At 54.8% G+C, this 21,828-nt stretch overlaps 1 protein-coding gene and 2 pseudogenes across 1 annotated transcript in view; 1 reads left to right on the forward strand and 2 right to left on the reverse strand.

The window, feature by feature from the left end:
* Nucleotides 1-21,828, forward strand: part of LOC146424144 (uncharacterized) — a 502,567-nt gene that overhangs the window by 111,347 nt on the left and 369,392 nt on the right. The gene's annotated exons all lie outside the window — the stretch shown is intronic.
* On the reverse strand, nt 51-2,622 carry LOC146424148 (serine/threonine-protein kinase pim-1-like; annotated as a pseudogene).
* Nucleotides 10,552-21,828, reverse strand: part of LOC146424149 (uncharacterized) — a 98,334-nt pseudogene continuing 87,057 nt past the window's right edge.

Consider the following 21,828-nt stretch of genomic DNA (forward strand, 5'->3'; position numbering starts at 1 on the left):
AAAAAGTCTGGTTTGCTTTGCTTCTTATTGCCAAGAGATGTGTGGAACTGTTACCTGCCAGGCCCCTGGATCAAACTGTGCATGTGGATCTCTCCCATCTTCTAGGGCACATGAACATCCTGCATCCAGGGATCATCGAAGAGGTCTTCCAGCGATGGCCTGTCCAAGGGTTGCATGGACAGACACCTCTTAATAACATCTTGGCACTCTGTGAAGAGAAACCAGAAAATGCCAGTCCGTTGGAGAAGGGTCCTGTCAGATGTGCTCCCTCCCTGTTCCCGTGCCCAGGCCATGCTGGGTGTGCTCAGAGCTGTGCCTAAACTTCCCCATGGATTCTCTGTTTTGGAGGAGAGCAGGACATGTGCCTCCTCCTCAGCAGCTGCCAGAGCGGGATGCTCATGAGCCTGCTGCTCTCTCCCAACACTGCTATTCCCCCTGTGCCACAGAGATGAGGATCCACCTTGAGAAAGCCGTCGTGGGAACAAGATCCGCCCCCAGATGATCTTCCGGCCCCTCCTGAATGGGTGCTTCCCAACGACCAGGTGGTACAGCAGGAGGCCCAGGGACCAGATCGTTGCTGCCTCGCCGTGGTAGCATCTGAGCTGGGTCCATTCTGGTGGGCTGTAGGACAGGGTTCCTGTGGAATACAGATGGAGTTCATCAGGGGATGCTGCTGCTCCCAGAGCCTCGCCCCAGCATCCCTGGGCATGTGGGGGCTGCACCAGGGGAACACAGGGTGACCTGCTGCCCTCTCGCCAGCACCTGTTACTCATGGACAAACTTGGGGTTGGAAAAGAAGCCACTGGGGTTGGAATGAGGCAGCAGAAGCCCTGGGGAGGTCCAATCATGACATGCAAAGTAAAACCATTCCCAGTGGTGGGAAAACCACACTCTCATCCCTCCCTGCATTGCCCCCAAATAACAATTACAAGCCAAGGCAAACAAGGGGACTGGAGCAGTCCAAGTCCTTCCTCACCTGCACACCAAACTGGCTGGGGCATGGGGTCTGACCCCCCTCACTGCTGCACTCATTGGGGTTTTTGTTGGACTGGCTGCCCCAGCCCCAGCCCAGGGCACAGTGGGAGTGAAGGTGGTCAACAGGGCTGCAAGCTGCCCCTCTTCTACCCCCACCCCAAAGTAACTTTGCTGAAGAGTTAATCCCATGCCTGGCAGCAAGAGAGGAGGCCCTGGTGCTACACCCAGGCTGGGCCATGAGATGCCCAGGAGCATCCCCTGGGAGGGCTCACCTGCAAATTGGGTGTAGGCCGTGTCTTGGAGGAAGGTGCCACAGCCAAAGTCAATCAACTTGGCCTGTCCGGTGCACAGGTCGATGAGGATGTTCTCTGGTTTAATGTCCCTGTGCAGCACCCCGCAGCTGGTACAGTGCCGCACGGCCTCCAGCACCTGGCGGAACATCCCCCGCGCCTCCTCCTCCGGCAGGAACCTCCGCTCTGCCAGGAAATCCCAGAGGTCCTGACACCGCTCCGGGCGCTCCAGCACCAACCGGTAGTCGTTGGGGAGCTCAACCCACTCCAGGAGCTGGACGATGCCATGGAACCCAGTGGACACTTTGTCCAGCAGCACGATCTCCAGGGGTGCTCTGGTGCCATCGGGCTGCAGGAGGACCACGATGCCATCAGTGGGGCTGAAGCTGTGTCGGGGCTCTGGAACCCCTCACCCAGCCCGGGATGATCTGCCTCCCCCGCTCACCCCTCGCCCGCTCTCCCTCCAGGACTCCTGGCCGTTTCCACCCTGACGGGCCCAGGCTTATCCCCGCCCGGCATGCCCCGGGTTCTGCCGCTGGCCCCGCGCACTCACCAGCTCGCCCCAATGACGGATGCGGTTCCGTGACACACTTTTGATGGCCACCTGCAAGCCAAGGGGAGCAGCAGGCTCAGCTCGCTGCCCGCTCTCCTCCTCGTCCTCCGCCCGCCCTGCCGAGCCCCACCCTCCTCCTCCTCCTCCTCCTCCGCTAGCCACTCACCGGGGCTCCGTCCGCTAGCCGCGTCCCCGCGTAGACGCTGCTGAACCCGCCTGTCCCCAGCAGCTCACCAAGCCGGTACCGCTCCTGCAGGGCCTCCTGCGCCTTCCCTGCGGGCGACACGCGGCCGTCAGCGCTCGGCCCGGGGCCACACACGGCCCCCGACCGCCTCTCAGCCGCCCCGGGCCGGGCATCCCCCTCTGAACGGGGCACGGGCGGCTCGGGGCCGGCGGCCGGACTGCCGAGCGGCGGAGCTCGGGCTGGGGAAGGCGCAGCGGAGGCGGCGGGAGCGGCCGAGCCGCGTGTGTCCTCCGCGGGCCCCGGGAGGAGCCGGTAACGGGGCCGGAGCTGGGGTCGGGACTGGGGCTGGGCTTGGGGCCGAGTTCGGGTGCGGGATCGGCGCTGGGGTCGGGGCCCGGGATTGGAGCTGGGGTCGGGGCTGGGGCTGGGGCCGGGTTCGGGTGCGGGGTCGGGGTCGGGATTGGGGCTGGGGTTGGGGCCGGGGCTGGGGCTGGGGCTGGGGTTGGGGTCGGCACCGGACCCTGCGTCGGGACAGCCGGGGCCAGGCTCGGAACAGGCGGAGCCAAAGCGTGACGATGCCGCCCCAGCCCCAGCCACTGATGCCCGCCCAGCAGCGCCATAGCCAGGCTCGCCAGAGCCGGGCGGAGGCGAGAGCGCGGCGGGAGGCCCAGGGGCGGGGAGGGGGCACCCCCGGCCGGGGCTGGGGGCGAGCCTGGGGCATGGCCCGGGCTGGCAAGGGGAGAGGGACACCGGGAAAGGAGGGGACACAGGGAAAGGGACAGCGGGAGAGGAGGCGGGGAGTGGGATAGAGACACCGGGAGAGGCTGCGGGACACTGACGGAGGGTGAGGGACAGCGGGAGAGGGAAAGGAGGAGCAGGAGAAAGGGACGGAGAGGGTCGTAGATTGCTGCTGCTGCTATCGCTGCCGCCGCTGCTTTCGCTGCTGCCGCCGCTGCCGCTGCCGCCGCTGCAACTGAAGCTCCGGGGCCGTTAGTCCCAGTGGCCATATGTCCGAGTGGCCGTTTGTCCGTTCCCCGCTCGCCCCCGCGCGCCCCACGGCCGAGCCCCGCGCGCCCCCGGGGGCAGCCCCTGAGTCTGTCCAAACACGGGAACTTTGCCGTGTTCAGCCCAGGTCCAGAGGCTTGACTGCTGCACAGTGGCACAGCAATCCCCTTGGCTGCTGTTGTGCATTGTCCCTGCTGAGGGTCAAACACTAGTGGAGCACATTCCCTGTCTCTAGAATTCATTCCCAACACAAGCACTGCACTTATGTCTCCTGCATTGCTTTCCAAACAGAACGGGGGAAGACAAACTGTGTGTAACTCATGGTATTTTAGGGAGTTTAAAACTTGCTAAGCCATAGATCTTAGAGGTGAGATCTGATTGCAATTAATGGCATGGAGAAGTAGTGCAACATGGAAAAGGGGAGTACAGAAATAAATAGAGGAAAACACTGTGGATTGTATCCTTACATTTTCATTTCACTTCTTGAAAGCTGTTTCAGTTTTCCAGGAATCTTCTCCACAGTCCTGTTTGCTCTTTTCACGAACCTTTCCTGGAGGGAAGGAATTGCAGGGATTATTGGGCTGCACTGGCCCTGGCCGGGTGCCTGGTGCCACCAAAGCTGCACTGTCACTGTCCTCACAGTTGCAGGACACAGAACTCAGGAGGAAAGGCTCGTGGGCTGGGATAAGGGCAGGGAGAGGTCACTCACTGGTCACTGTCACAGGCACAACAGACACAAGTTAGGGAAATTAAGGGAATTGAATTCCAAGCAAATCACAGTATGAGAAGGAGATCTAAAACAAACCCTAAAAAACCACCTTGCTCACCCCTCCCTCCTCCCAGGCTCCCAGCCTCCACCTGCAGCTCCTCTGCTCTCTCTGCATGGGAAATATGTCACCAGCTACAAACTTTGCTTTTGCCTCATCCCGGGATATTTTCCTGGAGAGGAAGAATTTTCTCCAGCAGAAATTTAGAGCTCAGCAGCATTTGAGGCTCAGGGTGTTTCTCCTGCAGCTCCTTGTAGGTCTCCTCTTCCTGTGCTGGGTCTCCTGCATCACAGAACTCTGCCAGCTGCAGCTTTGCAAACGTCAGCTCAAGGTCTGGATGTTCCTGAACAATTTGCTTGAGGTCCTTGGGGGCTGCATCCAATGCATTCTTCTTGTCTTCCCCCTTTGCATGGAGCCAGTGGCCAGGGCCTGGCAGAGCAGGTGGAACCTGGGTCCTGCTGCAGGAGCTGGGGTAGCTCCAGGACTTGCTCTGGCCGCTGGGGCAGCCACAACACAAGCCGTTGCCAGCCAGGAGCCGAGGGCTCCGTGTGGCTCTGCAGGACCTTGTCCCTGGGGCTCGTCTGGATCAGCACGGGCAGCTGGGCTCCATTTGGCTTCGTTTGTGTCCCTGCTTGCCCTGGGACAGCAGCTGCCCAGTGCCGAGGGGACAGCAATGGCACCGGGGCAGTTTGGGGTGAGGTTCAGTGTCTGTGCCTGGCATAAATCCCAAATCCTTCCCGAAGGAGCAGAGAGTGCTGACAGGGCACAGGATGCTCTGCTGAGCATGGGATGGACCAAGGGTGATGTGACACAAAGCCGGGATGGGAGTCAGAAATAAAAAGAAGAGGATGAGCAGGCAGGAGAGGAGGAGGAGAGACAGAGGAGGAGGAAGAGCAGGTGGGGAGGAGGGATGGAGGAGGGGGAGCGGGAGGAAGAGGAGGGCCAGAGGAGCAGAAAGAGAAGCAGAAGAAGCAGTCACCACGTGCGTCCATCGCTCTTTCTGTCCGCAACCCTCGGCCCGAGAGCATCGCCCTTCTCGGGGCATCCCGCAGGTGAGCGGGCAGGGGGAGCTCGGCCCAAATATCTTGGGCGGTGCCTGGGGTTCTTTTTGGGAGGGGGGGTTTTTGGACTTTGTAGGACACCAGATCCGAGACCCAAATAACTTTGGTTGATCCTGGGAGGGTTGGGTTTTTTTGTGTATTTTGGGGGGGGCGGGAGGAGGGGAGGATGCTTGGATCTCGCAGGACTCCAAATGTGAGTCGCAAATGCTCCTTGGGAAGGTATTGGGGAGTAACCTAGACGTGAGTTTTTCGGGGGTTGTGGTGGCGGCTGCAGGGAGAAATGGGATGGGATGGGATGGGATGGGATGGGATGGGATGGGATGGGATGGGATGGGGTCGGGATGAGGCAGCCGAAGCTTGGGGGTGATAAAGCCGGGGGACCCCACTCCTTAGGGGCTTGCGGGGCATCCGGCAGCTGTGAGGGAGTTTTGGGGTACCCCTGATCCTTCGGGGGTGGCGCTGGCAGCGGGGGGACACGTGGCTCCAGCACCTCTGGACCCCACCTGCGCCCCCCCTCGCCCCCAGCGCCCCCGGGAGCGGAATTTGGGGAGAGGGGAGGTGGGAGGCGCCCAGGCCGGGCCCCCCTTGCTGTCCCGGCAAGCGGGGGCCGAGTGCGGGGGGAGCCCCGCGGGCATTGCCCGGCCCTGCCCGGCACGGCTGATGCCGCCCGCCCGCGCTGCGCACTGCTCCGGACTGGTGCTGCCAGTGCCGCGCGGGGCGGGGCCGCTTTGGGGACCCCCCAGGGCAGAGCGCTTTGGGCTGCTTTGGGGCTCTGGGCACCTGCAAAACCGACGCTGGGCGTGGGAAAAGCGTGTGGGGACAGCTGGGGCCCTACTGGTGGCACTGGTGGCGCTGGGAGTCCCCCCGGCCGCGGGGTGAGCGGGGGGCGCGGTGAGAAGGGGGGCGGGGCTGGTAGATGGGAAAGGGGAGAAGGGGGGCTAAAAGATGGGATGAGACCCCCCAAACCGAGTGGGAGGGGAGTGGAACCCTGTACAAATCAATGTTTAGCAAATATGTTAAAAGCCACTTAGAATGAAGAGGGATGGAGGGATTTACCTTTTGTAATGAGGGAAATAAAGGAAAAAGCCCACAACAAAACCCACTGGGGAACTGAGTCCATGATATATCTAATGTCTGAAATTCTGAGCTTGCTGTGGGATAGAGTGAAATTGCAAAATCGATAACAATGAATTGTTCAATTTATTTAAAAACAATCCCAGAAATAGGAAAAGGCCACTTCCTGGAACTGTTAAACAGGGAAATTAATCTAGAAGTTATTGGAAATGGATTTCTCTGCATTACCCAGACAAATTTGGAATCAGTATGTTTTGGTAATGGTGGACAATTTTTCCGAATGTCCAGAGATCTTTCCATGTCGCACCAATAAATCCAGGGAAGTGGTAAAAATTAAGCTTAATCAATCATACCAAGATTTGAGGGCCGCTTGGGTTGTCTTCAGAGAGAAGTTTCCATTTTATAGCAGATGAGGTGCAACAGCCGAGCAAAAGCCTGGGTATCAAAAGGGACTGACACAGCCCTTGGTGACCACAGGTGAGTGGGAAAGTGGAAAGGATGAATCAGAATTTGAAACAACAAATTAGTAAAATGTGCCAAGAAACCTCTTTAAAATGGCCACAGACCCTTCCTCTGGCTCTTCTGTGAGTCAGAATTCAGCCAGGGACAAAAGCAGTGAATTGCTGTAGGGTTGGCTGTACCAAACACCATCAGTTCCTGGAGAAATCCATTCAAAGGGAGAAACAGATGTAAATCTATACCTGATTTCTTTAGGAAAGGAGTTTATAACCCTGGTGGGACCAGTTGCTGTGGATGCCCCTGTTGATCCATTCCAGCCTGGGGATTTTGTGTATGTAAAGAGTTGGAGCTCTGAACCCTTAAAGGAAAAGTGCAAAGGAGCTTTCCAAGTCCTCCTGGTAACCTACACTGCCCTCAGGGTGGAAGGAATGAAACCCTGAGTTCATCACACGCAGGTAAAACCAGCAACCACACATTAAATACAGCAGAGAGAAAACTGACTGATACCCTGGACCCTGGGGGTTTTGTGTATATATATATATATATAAAATACATATATATATCTTACGGTTTTAGAAACAGATATAGAAACCATATTATTAACCTCTGGGGAGGGGAATGTGGTCTTAAAGTTAGTGCAAGATTTTGGCAGATTACAGAATGTAACCCCTATGACAGCTTGTTTGCCAACACATATTCTCTGCAGAAAATCCAATTCCATGGGGAGCTTTAGTCAGCACTTTGACAAAAATCTGGGAACACATGTGGGAAGGAAGTAGCACCCAGGGCAAATGGAAAGGAATGGAAGGAGAATATTCCTTCCAAAGAAATTCTTAGACATCAGAACAATATTGTTGAGAATTGTAATATCTCAAAACTGGATCTGGAAATCACCTCAGGTAATAGCTATTGGCTGACAGATTGCACTGATACCCCTTGGGGATGTCAAATTCCAGAAGTATGGAACAGCCCTCAGACAGGACAATGGGAATATATCCAGCCAGTTCAGTGGTGTCTGGACTGGGAAGGGAGCCCAGGCCTCCCAGAGGACCCCTTACAGGTGGGTGTAAAATATCCTGATTTAATAAGATCAAGGCCAGAGGATCCCAGGACAAAGGAAAAGTGGAATTGCATTTGGATAGACACTTGAACTGTTTGGAATCCTGAGGTACAGTGGCTCATGGCTGTGGCCCAGGCTCTAAGGCTGGGATGTGTTTGTAGAAATTATTCTGCCTTTCTTAATGACACTTGTTAGGTCTCACCTAACAAACAGCTCAGCTTGGAGAGACACAGACTGTCAGCAGGACATGGTAAAATCATTAGTTCCCACAGGATGGGTGGGAAGTGATGGAATTTGGAGCACACATTTGCCCTTGGGGGAATCAAGAGCACAATGGACACTTGGGGTATTAAGGTTACATCCCTTGTGGAAGGAGTCACCCCTGGGAACCCAACTGTGGGCAAAGGTTAAAGGGGATGAACCTTGGAAACATCCCAGCATGGGAACTGCTGTGGGATGGATTTTAGAATCCATCTTTACTCCTCAAAGATCTCAAAGATCTGCCTTTAGGAACAGACCAAACACACACCATTGGACTGCAAATGGGAACTTCAGTGAATGCAACTCAGTTGGGGTTTACTGAAATAAATGGTTTACTGAAATAAATGAACAATTGCAAGCCACAACTAAAATGACTTTACAGAACAAACTGGCATTAGATCTTTTGCTGTTAACTGGAGTATGTGGATCCTTGAATTGAAACAACACCACTTGTTGTGTGCACATTCCAAATGTGATGCTGAATTGGATGATCAGGCAGAGAGGCTAAAATTGTTTGCTGCATTCAGCAGGGAATTAAGGGGAGGATTAGAAAGTAACTGGTTAAATAAAATATTTAAAGGACTTGGATTTTCTCTGACTGCTTGGTCGGCCTTACTTTTGTAGAGTATAATTGGGATCATAGTAATAATTGTGATTATGACACTTGCTTTAAGCTGTGTGAAGAACATGGTTGGGAATGCAGGTGAGGAACTCATGGGATGTGAGTAAAAGAGTAGAGTGAGGCTTATGAAGGCTTGAAGGGAAGAGAAGCTTCCCAAGCCTCAAAGGAGGGGAATGTTGCCAGATGAAGGATCATTTGCACGTGGTGGGTTCATACAATGCTTATTCTCCAAAACCCCCTGGCCCCTGGAACCACACAATGCTTATTCTGTAGGAAGCAATCAGCCCAGGTGTGCCAACTTCTACCAGCTCACCAGGCGGTCAGGTAGGACTTTGGGGTCACCAACCACCAGGGACCACCAAAGAGAGCCCCAGGACAGAAGAACAGATGTGCAAAGGGTGGGGGGAAATATGGTAATGATTTTGGGGAAAAGATGATCATATGTAAGTTTATTCTGGGACAATCACTGAATAGGTCTGTAAAACACAGGATAGAAACAGGAACTTTCCCGTGCTCAGCATGCACAGCTTTGGGAGGAGCTCTTCCCTGTGCATCTGGCCAAATAAAGAATGCTGCTGCTTAATGCTGCACTGGTGTTAAGAAGGTTTTTATTTTACTGAATTTTTGGGAACACCTCTGTGGCTGTTATAGAACCACAGAGCAGCTGTGATGTCAGAAAGGAGCTGTGTGACATCACAGAATGGGTTGTGTGAGGTCATCAAGCAGCTATGACATCATAGAGGGAATGAATGACATCACAGAGCAGGCTGTGACACAGAGGAGGCTGTGTGACATCACAGAGAGGGCTGTGACACCACAGGATGGTGATGGGACATGGTAGAGTGGGCTGTGATATCACAGAGCTGGCTGTGGGACATCACAGAGTGGGCTGTGACACTACGGGGTGGTGGTGTGACATCACAGAGCAGGGTTGTGACATTGCAGATAGGGCTGTGACATCACAGGGCAGTTCTGTGACATCACAGAATGGGTAGTGACACGCAGAGTGGGTTGTGACATCAAAGGGGGGACTGTGTGACATCACAGGGCAGCTGTTAAATCACAGACTTACTGTGTGACATCATAGAGGAGGCAGTGACATCACAGAGTGAGCCGTGACATCACAGCGCAGGTGTATGAAATTACAGGGAGGTATGACATCATAGAGTTGTCTGTGACATCACACGGTGGCTGTGTGATGTCACAGAGGGCTGGGTGAGGTCACTGTGAGGTCACTCTGCCTTACCCACCTTCACAGTTCCCCCAGAGAAGTCCAACACTGCTCATCTGACCCCAAGCACTGTCCCACCTGCAGGATCTGCTTCCCATCAGTCTCTTCCTCCTGCAGCCCCAAGCCCAGGTTGGTGCTAAACAAAGGGCACTGGCTCAGGGTCATCCCCCAGCAGGGGCTGTGCACCCCCTCTGCCCCCTCCCCAAATTCCCTCCTGGGGGGAGCAGGAGCTGGGTCAGGAGCCCCGTGGGGAGGGAAAAGGGGGTGATACTGGGATGGGGAGGGGTCACCCACGCTCTGGGGGACACACATGATCCCTGGGGACACCCCTCACCTTCTCCCACAGCACCAGGAGGATGAACCCCAGCATGGAGCCCCTGAACCCTGGCAGCATCTTGGGGAGCAGCGTCTGGGGGCAGCTTTGGGGGTCTGGGGGATCACAATTGCCTCAAAGCCCCTCCCAGCTCCATAGTCACTCACAGGCCTCTTAAACCACCCCACAGCTCCTCCTAGGATCCTCCCAAACCACTCCCTGCAATATTAATGCTCCCAAGAGACACCATAACCCCTTTCCTATCTTCCCCAAAAGACCCACCCAAATTCTCTCCAAGACACAGAGCCAGGCCAGGACCCCAAAACTCCCTCACAGACCCCACCAAGACCCTTCCAAGCACCACAAATGCCCCCAAGAGCCGCAAAAGCCCCTCCCAATCCCCTCAGGAGCCCCTAAACCCCCTCCCAGCCCCCATGACACTGACCAGGAGAGGTTGGTGGACAGGAACATCCACAGCTGGGAGCAGCTTGGGCACTTCAGCAGCAATTTGAGCACCTTGGGGGGCACACCACAAATGGGGAGACCCAGGCCAGGCATTGGGACAAAAAACCAGAATTAATGGAGAACAGATGGGCTCAGGTGGACATGTTTTGCTGGCACAACTATGAGATCATGGCCCTGTACCCCAGCCTAGGCAGCCCCAGAACACCCAAATCCTCATTAATTTTCCCCTGAATCTCAAAGTCACCCACAAATCCCAGTAAAATGGTGCAGCTTTAGATCACTTTGTTTCATTTATTTAATTTTACCCCAATTTTGGTTGTTTTTACAGGATGAAGAAGGAAATTATTCAGGTTGGAAAAGATCTCTAAGATCATCCAGTGTCGCTTGATGCCACCAGAAGAAACAACTGGACACAGCAGGTCACATTTTTTAGGGGATATAAAGTTAATAAATCAGCCCTTCCCAAAGAATTTCCGATATCAGTGTGAGTCCCGATGGATGTTCCTGCCCCTGTGTTTGTCCAGGTGGCTACAGGGAATCAGGAGGAAGCCACCAGCCAGGTGTCTTCCCAGTGTGGGTCCCTGCAAGTATGGGTCACCAGGGCTCTTCCCAACGTAGGTGCTCCAATGGGGGATGAAGTTGGAGCAGCACATGAAGCTCTTCCTGCAGTCAGGGCACTTGCAGGGCTTCCCTTACTGGTGCCTCCGTTGGTGTTTGGTCAAGTGAGAGCTGCTGGAGAAGCTCTTCCCACACTCAGGACACTCATAGGGTCTCTCCCCAGTGTGGATGCACCAGTGGGTGATGAGGGTGGAGTTGTTCTTGAAGCCCTTCCTGCACTCAGGGCAGTGGAAGGGTCTCTCCCCTGTGTGAATCCGCCAGTGCAGAAGGAGGTTGGAGCTGGTCAGAAACCTCTTCCCACATTTGGAACACTCCTAGGGTCTCTCCCCAGTGTGGACCATCTGGTGCTTGATCATGTGAGAGCTCCAGTTGAAGCTCTTCCCACATTTCCCACACTCATAAGGCAGTTCCCCAGTGTGGATTCTCTCATGGACAATCAGCTCAGACCTCCTGCCGAAGCTCTTCCTACATTGCCCACACTCAAAAGGCCTCTCGCCAGTGTGGATCCTCTGGTGGCGAATCAGGCTGTAGCTCTTGCTGAAGCTCTTTCCACATTCCCCACACTCATAGGGTCTCTCCCCAGTGTGGATGTGCTGGTGGCTGACAAGGTGGGAGTTGAGCTTGAAGCCCATCCTGCAGTCAGGGCAGCAGAAGGGTCTCTCCTCTGTGTGAATCACCTGGTGCTTGAGGAGGTTGGAGCTGGTGTGAAACCTCTTCCCACACTCGGAACACTTCTAGGGCCTCTCCCCAGTGTGGATCCTCTTGTGACCCTGCTGCTTGCTTTTCTTCCAGGACTGATGGAGATGATGGACATCCTGTATATACGTTCTATTAGTTGCTGTTATGGCCTTTTGTAAATATGTTTTTTAAATTTTAGTTTTTAGATAGAACCTTCCACTGTAGATACGTTCTATAGATTGTTGTTTTTATAAAGATTCTTCTGTTGTAAATACCTTCGGCAGCTTGTTGTTGTTGCTGCTCTTCTGTAAATAAATTGTCATTTGTTTTCCACTCCCCAGCTTTCTTTGCAATTCCTCTGGGCACAAGCCGCATATACAGGGTTGTGGTTTGGGGTTGCTCCAGGTTCCTGGGGCTGAAGGTCTCTGGGGTTGCTGGCACGGCCACCCCAGGGCTGGGGGCTCTCTGCACATGGGGAAGTTCCACTCACGCTGCTCCCGGCACTGGGCACTGCTCGTGTTCCTGGGCTGAGGCAGAGCAGTGTCCCCAAGAGCAAAGCTGTCACCATCAGGGAGGCGACTCTGACAGGAGCAGCCTCTGCAGCAATGCCACCAAAAAGGTAAAAACCTTCTGCCAACCTTCCTCCTTGAGCCTTCGGGAGTCCTGGGCTGAGAGCTGGCATCAGGCTGCAGGGATGACAAATCCCTGTCATGCTCTGAAGGCCACGGCAGCCTTGGGAATTGCTGGAGCCAGGCTGCGGGGAGCAGCTTTTGGAGCTGCAGGGGCTGATGGTTAAGGCTTGGAGCCTCCAAGGGCTCTGGGCTTTGCTCCTCCCGTGCATTACATTTCTGTGCCATTGCTCAAGAGACGAAAGCCACGCCAGGTGATCCTGGCGCTGCCCCATTTCCTGCTGCTGCTGGCAGCAGCCACTGGAGCCTGTGCCCGACTCGGGTGAGCCCTGGATGGGGCAGTGCAGGCCGTGCTGGGCAGGGGCCGTGGGTGCCCGGAGGTGGCTGTACGGTCGGCGCTGGCTGCTGGCACAGAGTCCGGGCGGGGTGCGATGCTGGCAGCGGCTGCGGGGCTGGGGCTGCGGGGCTGGGGCTGCGGGGCTGGGGCTGCGGGGCTGGGGCTCCCACAGGAGCCCGAGGGCCAACAGGTGCCAGAGCTCAGCCCCTGCCCGGGCAGCGTCCCCTCCAAGCCCGGCGCTCCCCGAGCACGGCCGGGGCAGGCACGGAGCTGCCCGGACACCCGCTGCCCACAGCAGCCGCAGCAGGGCCGGCAGCACCTTGGGGCAAAGGGGGCTCGGCCGGCGCTGGAGGCTCCGGGAGCCGAGCTGCTCCAGCTGCCAGCAACTGCAGAGCTGCCAGGCTTTGGCAATCGCCAAGGCCAGTGCCTTGCCTGGCTGATGGAGCAGACCCGTGCCTGATGTGCCCTGCTCTTCCCAGGAGCTGCTGAGTCTCCCGGCTGGGAGGAGAAAAGGGTGTGAATGTCTCTAGAAAGGATGAGAGAAGCGGAAAGAACCAGTATTTACCTTGTAAATACACGATGTGGTTAATTTTTGTTTCTTCAGCAGAGTAAGACCAATCATATTTGAAAAAGACTTGGAGCCTGGCTCCCACTTCTATCCACAGGGCTAGAGCAGACGAGAGGCAGCCTGCATTAAGGCACTAGTTATTATTGCTTTTAGTCCAGAACACTCAAAACCCCAACATCTTCCATCGACGGTTACAAGTGGGTGGGCAGTTTCAGCTACCAAAGTGCAGCTAGCGGGACTGTCTGCAACACTGGTCATAGCAGAGGTAAAAGAGCTATGCTAGAGGCTCATCAGTAAACATAACAGTGAACAACCACCACCTTTAGAAAGGAGCCAGGCTTTAGAGGACTCTGGTTTCCCATGAACAGGCAGGCTGGAAAAGGTTCTCCACATTGCTGAGCAGCTCCAGCCTTGTCCCACAGAGCTGTTGCACACAGAATCTGCCTCTCCCTGGGAGCCCAGCATGGGCACCCTCCACTGATCAGCCAATGGGGACTTCACCACTCGGATGAGTGAGGAGGAAATTAAAAAGCCTCCATGGAAGCAACTCTGGCACTTTACAGCTGAGGAACATATTTTTCTATCAGCTCAGCGTTGTAGCTCATGAAGCCTTCCACAGCAGCCAGCCTTTGGCTCCCACACAGTGCCTGTCACCCTCACCAGGCTGTCCCTGCTCTTGTGCACCACACTTCCCTCCCTGATCCCCCCAAGTGCATAAAGGAGCAGCTCTGTGCTCCAAGCAGCACAAAGCGGCAGCAGCAGCTCCCAGCAGAGATGCACCCGGCCACCTTTTCTCCCCCAACAAAAACTGCCTGAGCTGCCTGAAACATTCTTCCAGGCTGGGGAGGACCACAGGCATCTCGCTGTCCACTTGGCCACTTCATGCTCCCCTGATGCACTAGGAACTCCTTCCCCTGCCAGAGGAGCATGAACCATCAGCTGAGGGGGCATGGAGAGGACACCTGGCCCCACAGCACTTACCCAGCCCTGCCACATGCTCACAGCACCAGACTCCGCTCTCGCTGCTCTGGCCTTTGCTGATCTGGAGCTGCTCTCCACCTGCTGACATTATTCTCCAGCTGAGGAACGAGCTCCAGCTGCCATTGGGCATACTGCAAAACCTGCTCTTAGACATCAAAACCTACTTTTCTTCTCCAGCCCAAGGAAGGAGTATCAAGCCAACCCTCAGTACTTTGGGATGGGCCAGGGGAGTCCTCACCGCGCAGGTGAGGGGGAGCATCCTGCCTAAGCCCCCTTTCCATCCCCTCCCACCAGGGAGAAAAGCAAAGAGAAAAGCAAGCCAAGGGCCAGGTTCCCTGTGCCCAGGCCAGGGCTGCCTTGGAGTGGCTGAGCAGGAAGAGCTTCCCCAGAAAAGAGGGAGCCAGGAGTGCCCATAACAAAACTAGGACAAGGAAGACGTCTGACCTTCCGGAAAATGGTGCTATGTTTGGACTGTTCCTGACTAGTCACTGGAAGCTATGGACAGTTTGTTATTTCAGCTCTCAGCTAGTCATGTTTAAAAAGTGAAAGGAACTTTGTACCAAGCTGGCCATATTCTTAATATGCTTGCAGAGTAAGGAAATGGTGCCCACGGGGCTGTCCTTGCATGGGCAGCTTTCTGAGGCACTTGATAAGTGATCCTGGTAAAAGAAGACTGTGTCCTATTGTTTTTAAAACCTTGTCAATTTGTTCAGATTTTAAAAGCTGAAAAAGTGTTTGTACTGGAAAGGAAAAGAATACAGTATATCTTGCTGAGGTTTCCAGGATCAAAATGACTCGTGTGGCTTCCAGAAGTGGCAGACTAGGAGATGACTTACACTCACACCTAGGGCTCAGGGAAGGAGAAGGAAGTGGCCAGAGTGGAGAAAGAAGGAGCCCAGCAGTGCTTCTGCCTGTTTTGCTTGACTTTCTAAGCTCCCATGAAGACAGAGTTGGGGATGCTCAGGCTGCAGGAGAGAAGGCCATGGGAAAGCCTCACTGCAGCCATGCAGGACTTGCAGGGACCAATAGGAAAGATGTGGGGAGAGGAGAAGGGGGAATGACTTTCAACTACAAGGGGGTCAGTTTAGCTGGTCTCTAAGGAAACTGGTATTTTACACTGAGGGTGCTGAGGCACTGGCCCAGGCTGTGCACGGAGGCTGTGCATGCCTCATCCCTAGGAACATCCCAAGTCCAGCTGGGACAGCACTCTGAGCAACCTGCTCTGCTGGGAGCTTGCTCAGCTTGGAATAAGATGATCTTCAGGGTCCATCCCAAGGCAAACCATTCAGGGATTCCATCATTCTGTGGTTGCCATGGTCCACAGGGGTGTGGTCCTGGATCTGCTGTCATGTCACAGTTGGTGTTCCAGCCGGGACTGCCATCGCCCAGCCAAGGGCACAACACAACCAGTCGCCCCTGTGTCAGCACGTGCTTTGCCCTGCTCTGAGAGCACCCCTGCAACCCTGTTTCTTACCTGTTCCCCGACAGTGCCGTCAGTCCTGAACACTCCCTGCTGCCTGGATTTTGCCATCCATCCCTGCAGGATGCTCCCATTTGTCCCAATGGAGGTACAGTGCCATTCCATGGAGGTGGACACTCCCTGAGAGCCCGGGCGGGCTGGAGCTCTGAGGGGATGCTGTGGGACAGGGACCCCACTCTGAGGTTTTGCTCCCTGTGCAGGCTGTCAGAGACCATGAAGAGGAGATGGAAGTCGATAGAAAGATTGATGTAGAGGAAAGCATGGATGTGGATATAGAAGAGAATGAAGAGGAAGAGATGGAAGTAGACGTGGAGATGGATGAAGAGATGGAGGTGGACGAGGAGATGGATGAAGATATGGAGGTGGACGAGGTCGGGACGGAGGAAGAGATGGAGGTGGAAATGGAAGATTATGTGGAAGAGATGGAAGTTGATGAGAAAGATGAGGAGGAGGACATGGTCTTGGGATGAAGACCGACACCGGCAGCAGGACAGGCAGGTGCTCCCCGTGCCCTGCCCACAGGCACAGTGGCTCCCCTGCCGCCAGGCTGGGGCTGGGCTGGGTGGCCCAGCTCAGGGACACGGGGACCCGGGGCATCCCTGCATTCTGGTGGATTCACAAGCACCACCCCCGGCCTGCCCTGCGCTTGCTTTGGGCCACGCCAGCCCCGTCCCAGCAGCTGGGCCCAGCTCCCAGCCCCAGCCGGGCTCAGTGCTGGCGGCACAGTCCTGCTCTGCCAGCATGTGCCAGCCTGGGGGCACAGGGAACAAACCCTCAGGGCCTGACTGCAGTGACCGTGCTGCTTGCTTTTCTTCCAGGACTGACGGCGATCTGAGGACTGGATGCCACCCTTCTGTATATATGTTTTAGAAAGTTTTCAGCAGTTTTATCTACGTCGATTTTAGAAAATATTATCTTCTGTAAATACGATTTCTACTTTGGATTTAGATAGGTGTTATGTAAATACGTTCTATAGATTGTTGTTGTTATAAAGATTCTTACATTGTAAATACATGATGTGGCCCATTTTTGTTGCTTCAGTAGAACAAGTCCAATCACATTTGAAAAGGACTTGGAGCCTGGCTCCCACTTCTACACACAGGGCTAGAGCAGACGAGAGGCAGCCTGCATTAAGGCATTAGTTATTATTGCTTTTAGTCCAGAACACTCAAAACCCCAACATCTTCCATCGACGGTTACAAGTGGGTGGGCAGTTTCAGCTGCCAAAGTGCAGCTAGCGGGACTGTCTGCAACACTGGTCATAGCAGAGGTAAAAATAGCTATGCTAGAGGTTCATAAATAAACATAACAGTGAACAACCACCACCTTTAGAAAGGAGCCAGGCTTTAGAGGACTCTGGTTTCCCATGAACAGGCAGGCTGGAAAAGGCTCTCCACATTGCTGAGTCGCTCCAGCCTTGTCCTACAGAGCTGTTGCACACAGAATCTGCCTCTCCCTGGGAGCCCAGCATGGGCATCCTCCACTGATCAGCCAAAGGGGACTTCATCACTAGGATGAGCAGGAAATTAAAAAGCCTCCATGGAAGCAACTCTGGCACTTTACAGCAGAGGAACATATTTTTCTATCAGCTCAGCGTTGTAGCTCATGAACCCATCCACAGCAGCCAGCCTTTGGCTCCCACACAGTGCCTGTCACCCTCACCAGGCTGTCCCTGCTCTTGTGCACCACACTTCCCTCCCTGATCCCCCCAAGTGCATAAAGGAGCAGCTCTGTGCTCCAAGCAGCACAAAGCAGCAGCAGCAGCTCCCAGCAGAGATGCACCTGGCCACCTTTTCTCCCCCAGCAAAAACTGCCTGAGCTGCCTGAAACATGCTTCCAGGCTGGGGAGGACCACAGGCATCTCGCAGTCCACTTGGCCACATCATGCTCCCCTGATGCACGAAGAACTCCTTCCCCTGCCAGAGGAGCATGAACCATCAGCTGGGGGGGCATGGAGAGGACACCTGGCCCCACAGCACTTGCCCAGCCCTGCCACATGCTCACAGCACCAGACACCGCTCTCGCTGCTCTGGCCTTTGCTGATCTGGAGCTGCTCTCCAGCTGCTGACATGCTTCTCCAGCTGAGGAACGAGCTCCAGCTGCCATTGGGCATTCTGCAAAACCTGCTCTCAGACATCAAAACCTACTTTTCTTCTCCAGCCCAAGGAAGGAGTATCAAGCCAACCCTCAGTACTTTGGGATGGGCCAGGGGAGTCCTCACCACGCAGGTGAGGGGGAGCATCCTGCCTAAGCCCCCTTTCCATCCCCTCCCACCAGGGAGAAAAGCAAAGAGAAAAGCAAGCCAAGGGCCAGGTTCCCTGTGCCCTGGCCAGGGCTGCCTTAGAGCGGCTGACCAGGAAGAGCTTCCCCAGAATAGAGGGAGCCAGGACTGCCCATAACTAGGGCAAGGAAGAAGTCTGACCTTCCGGAAAATGGTGCTATGTTGGACTATTCCTGACTAGTCACTTGAAGCTATGGACAGGTTTTTATTTCAGTTCTCAGCTCTTCATGTTTAAAAAGTGAAAGGAACTTGGTACAAAACTGGGCATTTTTTTAAGTTGCTTGCCGAGTAAGGAAATGGTGCCCACGGGGCTGTCCTTGCATGGGCAGCTTTCCGAGGCAGTTGATAAGCGCTCCTGTTAAAAGACTGTGTCCTATTGTTTTTAAAACCTTGTCAATTTGTTCAGATTTTAAAAGCAGAAGTGTTTGTACTGGAAAGGAAAAAATAAAGTATGTCTTGCTGGGGTTTCCAGGATCAAAATGACTCGTGTGGCTTGCAGAAGCGGCAGCCTAGGAATGGACTTACACTCACACCTAGGGCTCAGGAAAGGAGAAGGTAGTGGCCAGAGTAGAGAAAGAAGGAGCCCAGCAGTGCTTCTGCCTGTTTTGCTTGACTTTCTAAGCTCCCGTGAAGACAGAGTTGGGGATGCTCAGGCTGCAGAAGAGAAGGCCATGGGAAAGCCTCACTGCAGCCATGCAGGACTTGCAGGGACCACTGGGAAAGATGTGGGGAGAGGAGAAGGGGGAATGACTTTTAACTGCAAGGGGGTCAATTTAGCTTGTGTCTAAAGAAACTGGTATTTTACACTGAGGGTGCTGAGGCACTGGCCCAGGCTGTGCACGGAGGCTGTGCATGCCTCATCCCTGGGAACATCCCTAGGCCAGCTGGGACAGCACTCTGAGCAACCTGCTCTGCTGGGAGCTTGCTCAGCTTGGAATAAGATGATCTTCAGGGTCCATCCCAAGGAAAACCATTCAGGGATTCAATCATTCTGTGGTTGCCATGGTCCACAGGGGTGTGGTCCTGGATCTGCTGTCATGTCACAGTTGGTGTTCCAGCTGGGACTGCCATCGCCCAGCCAAGGGCACAACACAACCAGTCGCCCCTGTGTCAGCACGTGCTTTGCCCTGCTCTGAGAGCACCCCTGCAACCCTGTTTCTTACCTGTTCCCAAAGACTGCCGTCAGTCCTGAACGCTCCCTGCTGCCTGGATTTTGCCATCCATCCCTGCAGGATGCTCCCATTTGTCCCAATGGAGGTACAGTGCCATTCCATGGAGGTGGACACTCCCTGAGAGCCCGGGCGGGCTGGAGCTCTGAGGGGATGCTGTGGGACAGGGACCCCACTCTGAGGTTTTGCTCCCTGCGCAGGCTGTGAGAGACCATGAAGAGGAGATGGAAGTCGATAGAAAGATTGATGTAGAGGAAAGCATGGATGTGGATATAGAAGAGAATGAAGAGGAAGAGATGGAAGTAGACGTGGAGATGGATGAAGAGATGGAGGTGGACGAGGAGATGGATGAAGATATGGAGGTGGACGAGATCGGGACGGAGGAAGAGATGGAGGTGGAAATGGAAGATTATGTGGAAGAGATGGAAGTTGATGAGAAAGATGAGGAGGAGGACATGGTCTTGGGATGAAGACCGACACCGGCAGCAGGACAGGCAGGTGCTCCCCGTGCCCTGCCTACAGGCACAGTGGCTCCCCTGCCGCCAGGCTGGGGCTGGGCTGGGTGGCCCTACTCAGGGACACGGGGACCCGGGGCATCCCTGCATTCTGGTGGCACAAGCACCACCCCTGGCCTGCCCTGCGCTTGCTTTGGGCCACGCCAGCCCCGTCCCAGCAGCTGGGCCCAGCTCCCAGCCCCAGCCAGGCTCACTGCTGGCGTCACAGTCCTGCTCTGCCAGTGTGTGCCAGCCTGGGGGCACAGGGAACAAACCCTCAGGGCCTGACTGCAGTGACCGTGCTGCTTGCTTTTCTTCCAGGTCTTACGGCAATGTGAGGCGTGGATGACACCCACCTGTATATACGTTTTTCAGAGTTCTTCAGCAGTCTTCAGTAGATGTTTTAGAGAGTTTTGGTTTTTTTCTGTAAATACGTTTCATACATTGTTGTTAGATAGGTTCTTATGTAAATATGTTCTATAGATTGTTGTTGTTATAAAGATTCTCACAATGTAAATATGTTCTGGAGTTCATTTTTGTTGCTGCTCTTCTGTAAATAAACAATCTTTATTTTTCACACCCCAGCTCTCTTTCCATTCGCTTTGGGCACATGCAGCATCTGCAGAGTTGTGGTTTCCACTTACTCCAGGTTGCCTGGCCTGGAGGTGTGTGGGAGCGAGCGCTGTGTTGCGGGTACCTGTGCCCAGAGCGGTCCCACCCTGAGCTCCATACACACTTGGTATTTGTAGAGACAGATCCCACCGGGCTCTTTCCCATGGCATCACATCTGGGAGCAGGGCCCAGCCTGCGTGGCCCTGCAGAGCCTCACCAATGGCACTGCACCAGGTGGCACCAGACACCAGCGCTAAGGAGCACTGGGCTGTGGGCACCCCCTGCTCCCGGGCACCCCGGAGCTGAGGGGAGCTCCCTGAGCCATCACCTGGGCATGGATGCACGCATGCATGCATCCATGGAAGAAGGGATAGATGGAGGATAGATGGAGCTCATCATCAGGCTGAAAGCTTTGCATCACCTGCTGGGGGACTAGGGCTGCTTTGCCGGGCTCAAGCTGTTGCTTGGCTGCTCTGTGTACCCTGCTAAGGCTGGGGGACCAGGGGCTACTCATCTCCCTCCTTTCCATTGCCAGGGAACACCAACTGGAGAGCCTTGCTGTGGCTGGGAAAATGCAACATGTGCCACAACACCCTCAAGCATCACACAGCTGGGGTCTTGGGGCTTTGGAAGGACGATCAGAAAGCAGTTTTCATGGAGAAGAGCATGAGCCGTGAGGGATGGGGACTGCTCTGTGGGTTGCTGGGGCAATGGGTGCTGCACACAGAACAGAATGCAACATGAGGACGGCAGGCAATCCTGTGCCCAAAAATGCCTGGGTCCTGGTTATTCCATGGCAGTCTGCAACAAAGAGTTTGCAATTTTGTTGCAAAAAACTGGCATCGAGATATGTGCTGTGGGAATCCAGCGGGCAGACATGAACTCTCAGCGGGCCATGGCCTCACCAGCGCTGGAGGAGCACGTCTTCCTGGTGGAGTCCTTTGGGCAAATCCAGCAAAGCCCCTGCTGCGAAGCCAAGGGGTTCAGTTGTTGTTCTTTGGTAGGTCTGGGCTGAGGGGGAGCAGCCGTGTGGGCAGGCAGGTCATTGGACAGATGTGACACCTGGTGTCCCGCAGAGTGACTTGGATGGCACAGCCGCCCCAGAGCCTGGCAGGCTGCTTTGCAAGAGAAGAAACCTACGGTGGTGGCACCCCGAGAGCTTCTGTTGTCCCAGCATCTGCTAGCAAGTGGTGGGGAAAGGAGAGCTGGGCTGTGCAGGCAGCAGGAGGATGCCTGATGCCCAGTCTGATGCCCAGCTAGGCTCCCATGGCAAGGTGGGCAGCAGGAATTCTTAGATCCCCTTGCACTGGTTTGGCAGAGTAGTTTGGAGACTGGTATTAATCTTGTTTGGTTTTAAAATCACATAGCAGAATGGTAATTATTCTTTCTATCAATATATATGTGTGTATATATATATATGTATATTTATTTCTGAGAGCCGGGGAGTGCTGTTTTTAAATTCTTCTTTTATATGAAGGAATTTCTATCCTGACAATAAACACCCTGAAGATTTGTATGACTTGTCCATCTCCTTTAACTGGGCTGCAGGGCCAGAGGTACCTCTGTGTCAGAAGTGGGGCCTCTGGCTTTTGCAGCATCCCCTGTGCCCAGGACCCAGGCATACTTTGGGAAGCTCTTTGCTCTGTGGCACCCCAGGGTGG

This window comes from Lichenostomus cassidix, unplaced genomic scaffold (genome assembly GCF_008360975.1).
Source record: "Lichenostomus cassidix isolate B80296 unplaced genomic scaffold, HeHo_3.0 HiC_scaffold_42, whole genome shotgun sequence".
Lineage (NCBI taxonomy): Eukaryota > Metazoa > Chordata > Aves > Passeriformes > Meliphagidae > Lichenostomus > Lichenostomus cassidix.